A 6,532-nucleotide genomic window follows, 5' to 3' on the forward strand; every position below is an offset into this window, starting at 1 on the left:
GGGTCTGTCCATAATGACAGTACCTGCCACGGCGATGTGAACTACCAATGTCCAGGTCTCCTTCACAAGGACTGTCGGTGACAATGATCGATAGTGAAAATTTCCATGTCTGTTGTGGATGGTGACCAGCACATATTTTGTTACTAAAAATTGCTATAATTATGAAGCCAGCACCTTCTGCTTTCTATTTCTACAGAATTGCTATGACCTCAGAATTGCTCAAGGCAGCAGGAGTAAAAGAATAGTTTATTAGCTTGCACCCAGCTAAGTTTACATGTTGTACTGAGTTCATGAAATTTATCAATGAAATGGATTAATGTCTTCACACTTGGGAGGCAAAAGCAATGGGAGATGTTATTACGATTTCAGTATGAAGTATTTCCCATAGACTCGTGGATTTGGACTTTTGAAACACTGCAAAACTCTCTGGGGTGACTGTAGACTCTTTGGGACATGGTGGCTACCTGGCATTCATAGGCCACTATGGGCTGGCCTTGAAGGTGATGTATATTTCTATTTAGGAATTTGATTTCTGATTCCAAATGCTCCAAGATGTGAGAAAGCCATGTCTGGAGAATCCCCTGCCATGCCTTCTTTCCTCTGAAACTGAGCCCAAACAAGCCTGCCCTGTCTTAAGTTGCATTTTGATTTGGTAAATTTTTCATTGCAAAGAGAAAAGGAGCTAATACAGAGCACGCTGCGATTGGGTTGACTTCATCATTGACTTTTGTGAAGTTTCTAACCCTATGGTGGCATAACTTTCCACTAAACCCATCTATAATTGAAGAAAAAAAACCTGAATCACTAATTATTTGTTTTAGTTTCTAGGAAACACAATATGCTCTCTGGCCCAAGTTTATAAATTTAGAGGCAAATGTGCTAACTCTTTCGTGGTTATTATCTGCATCATTTTTCTTCACTCTGATGTATTGAAAAGTTTATATATTTTTATATTTCACCTGTAGGAACAGTGTGTGCATATAAACCCAAATGAGTGTTGAGGCCAGTACCATTGCATGACCCTCTAAGATTCTGCTACCTCCATTCATAACAAATGGAGTTATGCATCTCTGAAGGCGGCCTTAACGTCTAAAATGGTAGGAAATGTATTAAGGAATTTGCTCCCTTACAAGAAGACATGAATTTGAAGCTGAGAAGTGGTGATTTGAGGGCTTGTTTACGGCTCAGAACATCTGTTTGCCTTGTGCCTCCTCTGGAGAAGGTAGGGCTCATGTGCTGCACAGCATTTCCAGTTCATTCGCAGACAGAAGATCCCACTTAAGACAGAGAGGTAAAAGTAAATGCCCATCGGATAACTCTACCTGCGTGCACTTGTTAAAAGAGGTGAGTCACAGCTGTGTGACTCATGATGCAGGTTTGAATAGAGAGGGACCTGTACCTCTATGGGTCTTTGCTGTGAATGAAAACCAGTCAGGGCTTTGGGAATGGTAAGTTATCAATTTAGTCTGATTAAATACAGTTCACATCTTAAATTATGCAAAATAGCAGGACCCTTGAGTCGAAGTTGAGGTAGAACAGGGACCTCAAGCCACTCTAGCTGTTAAGCCATAGAGAGCTGGGGACTATACTCTAGGGATTTGATTCTTCGCTGAACTGCTTTGAATAATTCTCTTTGCTTAGAAGCAAATGATGATTCATGCTGCTAAACTCCAAAGGAGAAAAATAGTTTAATGATTTAGATTACAGACATCAGAATTTAAAAAAAAAAATAAAATAAAACCCTGAAATGTAAAGCCCCTTCAGTCGATAACAGGACAGTTTTGTAAACCACTTAAGGCTGTGATAAAATCCTACTTGACTGGCCCACGAGCAGATGTGACACGTTGAATTTATTTCCTCTCTTACCAGGAAGCTTTGCAGGAAACTCTTAACATATGGTGCTTTTCGCTTCCATCTAGAGCTATAAATGTTATTGGAAAAGGACGCTCCCAAGAGCAGGGGTTTCTGACGTCTCTGCCAAATGGAGTCCAAATGATCCTTCTGCGGCTGTGAATTCCCCGAGTTCTCAGGAGTTGGCAACCCAGGGTCTCTGATCTAAACACAACTCACTAATTTAATTATTTTATTATAGATTTGTGGATGCTCTCTCTGACCGGTGACTTAGTGTCTGCACTGTACCTACCGGTACAGGAAACTCAAGTTAGAACGGTGTAAATATTTTGTTTCTTAACTGCTTTCATTTGAAAATTTGGACAGCACTTCACACAGAAACCAGGCACCACAAACCGAGCACAAAAGAGTGTGAAATTGAGAGAAGTCAAATCTGCAGAAACTTTTCTCATTTTGGAAGCTTTTCATGTTGTTTCTGTGTTGAATGTAGATCCGGCATCTAGCACTGTATGATGGGGCATGTGAGTAATCACATAGAAATGATATATTGCTGGCAAAAGCTATTGACCATCTTATGTATAGTTCAGCAGACGTCACTGAAGGCTGAATATGTAGGGTGCATTCTTGCTGAATGCCTCTCCAGGGCTTTTCCTCTGAATAAAGCAAAAAGACATAACAGATGCTTTGAACATTGGAAGTAAGCTGCCACCGAGGCAGTGGCTTTCTCTTATATACTCATATAGTGCATTGCTGAGTACAAATATCTAGAATGTGTGTATAAATCTAGAAACAACTTATCACAGCTATATGAACACATCACAAGGTTTAGATTACAGTAAAAACAATTTGAAATTTTAATTGCAATTTAACAGCTATCGCCAGGGAAAAAAATCCTTTCAGCATTTGAACCCAAAGTAATTCTTAACACTAAAAGGAGAATAAACTTATCATAATAATCCAAAAACGTTATATTTTAAGACATCCCTTTCCAAAAGAAATAAAGAAACATAAACCAACCAGCAATACAAAACCTTTTAAAAGGAAGTTTTGAAATTTTTCTTTGGGCTAATTTTTAGTGTGTAAGAATCCATAATACCTAACTGTTATTAGTAATGCTCACTTAGAATCAACACCACAATTTCCTTAGGGCTACTATTGCTGTGATGAAACACCGTGACCAAAGCAACTTAAGGAGGGAAGGGTTTATTTCACTCCAAATTTCTTTCATATAACTGTTCATCAAGAACTCAAGCGGGGCAGGAACCTGGATGCAGGAGTTGAAGGAGTAGCCATGGAGGGGCGCTGGTTAATAATTTGTTTCACTTGGCTTGTTCGGCCTGCTTTCTTATAGAACACAGGACCCTCAGCTCAGGGGTGGCCACACACAAGGGGCTGGGATGTCACCGGAGGATCAGAGCACTCACTACTTAAGAAAATGCCATGTGGTTGAGCGGTGGTGGTGCACCCCTTTAATCCAAGCATTCAAGAGGCAGAGGCAGGCAAGTTTCTGTGTTTGAGGCCAGACTGGTCTACAACATGAGTTCCAGGACAGTCAAGGAAGTTACTCAGACAAGCCCTGTCTCTAAAATCCAAAAAGGCAGGCAGGCAGGCAGGCAGGCAGGCAGGCAGGAAGGAAGGAAGGAAGGAAGGAAGGAAGGAAGGAAGGAAGGAAGGAAGATTGAGACTCCCTTCTCTCTGATGACTCTAGCTTGTGTCAAGTTAACATCAAACTATTCAGGAAACCCACTTCAATAATGATATATTAAATTCCCTTCCATGTAATATATCATCAAGCTCAATTTCCACTTATGTTGTTGCAATTGTTTACACTGCCAGCTTGACAAAGCTCTAGGCGAGTCCATGAGAAGGTTTGCAAATTGACTTCGCTGATGTATGAAGACCCACCCTGAATGTGGATGGCACCTTTCCAGGGGTCACCTACTTCTTATAATGCCCTAAAAGCAATATGAAATGGAGAAAGTGAGCAGAGGGCCAACTTTGCTCTCTCTGCTTCCTCACTAGGGATGTGGTGGGACCAGTGGCCTCCAGTTCCTCCTGCCATGTCTCCCTATCAGGATGGACCTTATTTCTTCTTAAAGCATAGAAGAAGCCTCCCTCCTTTAAGTTGCTTCTTGTTTAGTATATTGCCATAGCAACAAGAAAAATAACTAATGCAACTGTTAAATACATTTCCTTGGCACAGAACTCACCAGTAAATAGTACAGAATGATATACTCTTCCTAGGTCTAGTCGCTCTCTGTAAGAAACTACACTCTCACTTTCAATTATTCTAAACACTAAAATTGGTTTTAGAGAGACAAGCCCCTATATTGATGCCAAAGAAAGAAAGCAGAGTTAAATGTGTCATATCTAGCTCCTTCCATATGCTACAAAGCAGACGGATGCCCACACTAAAGCTGGGGTGTTCATATACGCTAAGCCACAGATTTCATTACTAATATAAAATTAACATAAAACTGTGCTGAAGTTCATTCTCTCATATATTAATTTTTCAAGATTGCTTTCTTTAAAGCCAAACGGGCATTTTTTTGACAGTTCTACCAAGACACATAGCATAACCTCCCACATTTATCTTACATGCTAGTTGTTGGTGTTGATTCTAAAACTAATTATAGGTTCTCAAAATATCCAGGAGAAAAGTGGTTTCCAATATTTGGTGGTTTGATATTCATCATGCCATGATTAAATAATCAAAAATAATTTGATGGTTGACTGAAATGATTATGTGGCCAAAACCTACATTTTAACTCATATAATTTTCTATTAAAAAGAGGGAACGGACTATAAAATTGAATGCTGTTGCAATCAGCTTTTACAAACTAGATATTTTCTAGACCAACAACTATTTTATAACTAAAAGGAAGTTTGGAGTAATTCTAAACAAAGCCACAATTTTTAGGATGAGGCAAATGAGGTCAGAATAGAATTTTTCAGACCACATGGACTGATACCATATGAAGAGATAGATTTAAATCCTGGGAGTATGGGTTGATTTATACAGATAGTTGTCCCAAAGATCTTCAGTCTTGCCATAATGGTTGAGTGAGGACAGTTTGAATGAAATATCATTAAGATTTTATAGAAAGACGACAAAGATTAACAGGCCCAGAAAATCAACACCAATTTCCACTTGGCTATGATAAGCAGTTTACTTATAATTCAGAACAGGAACTGGCCCATTTTAGGTTTTCACAGGCAAATATAGGCAATCCAGGAACACAAACATAATAAAATAATAATAATAATAATAATAATAATAATAATAATAATACAAAAGAACAAATCAGAACTTCACTAAAGAATGTAATTGCTATTCTTTCTTGGACCTAAACAAGTTGTCATTCAATGAACATTCTTAAACTTACCAAAACACATTGCATTTTCCCTAAAAGAACCAGTAAATAAAACCTGCTCATTACACATGTAACTCTACATGTGAGTATTTTTCTTCCTTCTATTTTCTTTAGTCTTCCACTGCATTTTATTCATGGTAGTCTCTCTAGCAGGCATGTCTAACATTCTGATATTACAGCAAGATATTGTCTTCTCCAAAGTTCACACTGGTGAATCATACAATCAAGTCACCCTGCTTTTAAAAAAAAAAAAAAATCTCATAGCATTTGAAGTTACTTTAAGACTCTGTGTTGGGTCACATTCATAGATGTCCCAGTCTGCAAACAAGAGGTACATCTAGGTTATACATACATGCTTGCCCTTATGGTGTTGCAGGCTTTAAATAGTGACATGGGTCAGCAGTGCATTTACAACATAGGATGCTGGGATATGCCTCTCTAGGAACTTGTGGTTATTTGACTCCTTACTTCTAGTGACACATAAAATTTACAAGTCTAAGACAGAAAAAAATTATCTTCAGCAGTTAGAGCAGGAAAGAATTGATGTGAGCATTCTGTTTCCTACGTATAATTTATCCACACCTCACTGTTTTCTGGGAATGTTGAGTTATTATTAATGTTTCTTGGTGCCTGCTTTCTGATACTCTCTGCTTACCCAGGCCAAGAAGAGATGTAGAAAGTCATTTGTCTAAAGTTGCTTTTTTGATGCAATCACTATTCATGTCACCATACATACCTTTCACACATATCACTTGCCTGGTACCCACACTAGGATGTCTTCCAAGCCTATTGGCTCAGAGAGTTGAACATAGCTTTAAGCTAACAAAATTGGGAAAGTCTGGCCTGTAGAATACAGAATAGCTAAAACAAACATCAGAACACAAACCCAAATCAGTTTATTGTGCCTAAATACCCCAACCTGACTTTATAGTCAGTACATAGCCTGGAGATGTATATTTAAAAAGGGGGGGGAACAAATCTAGAAGAATATGAAGGGAACTCTTAAAAAATCTGCTGACACCTAGATGTGTGGGCTACATACAGGGCTCCCTGGCATGTATTCCTTCTCTAAAATGAGGCGTGCTTTTCTACTGTACACATCAGTGAAGTCAGTAACATCATGTGTAAATGCACCCTTTTAGTTCTTATTGTCTCTGTATTCAGCAACCAGGAAGATAAAGCTTGCATACTCAAACACCCATGCTGAAAACTGATGCTGCATCTGTTTATCAAGTACAAACTGATAATTGTATTTGCACAAGTGAAGAGTACAAACACAGAGAAATAAGCCAGATGGGTAAGTGAGC

This window comes from Phodopus roborovskii, unplaced genomic scaffold (assembly GCF_943737965.1).
Source record: "Phodopus roborovskii unplaced genomic scaffold, PHOROB, whole genome shotgun sequence".
NCBI lineage: Eukaryota > Metazoa > Chordata > Mammalia > Rodentia > Cricetidae > Phodopus > Phodopus roborovskii.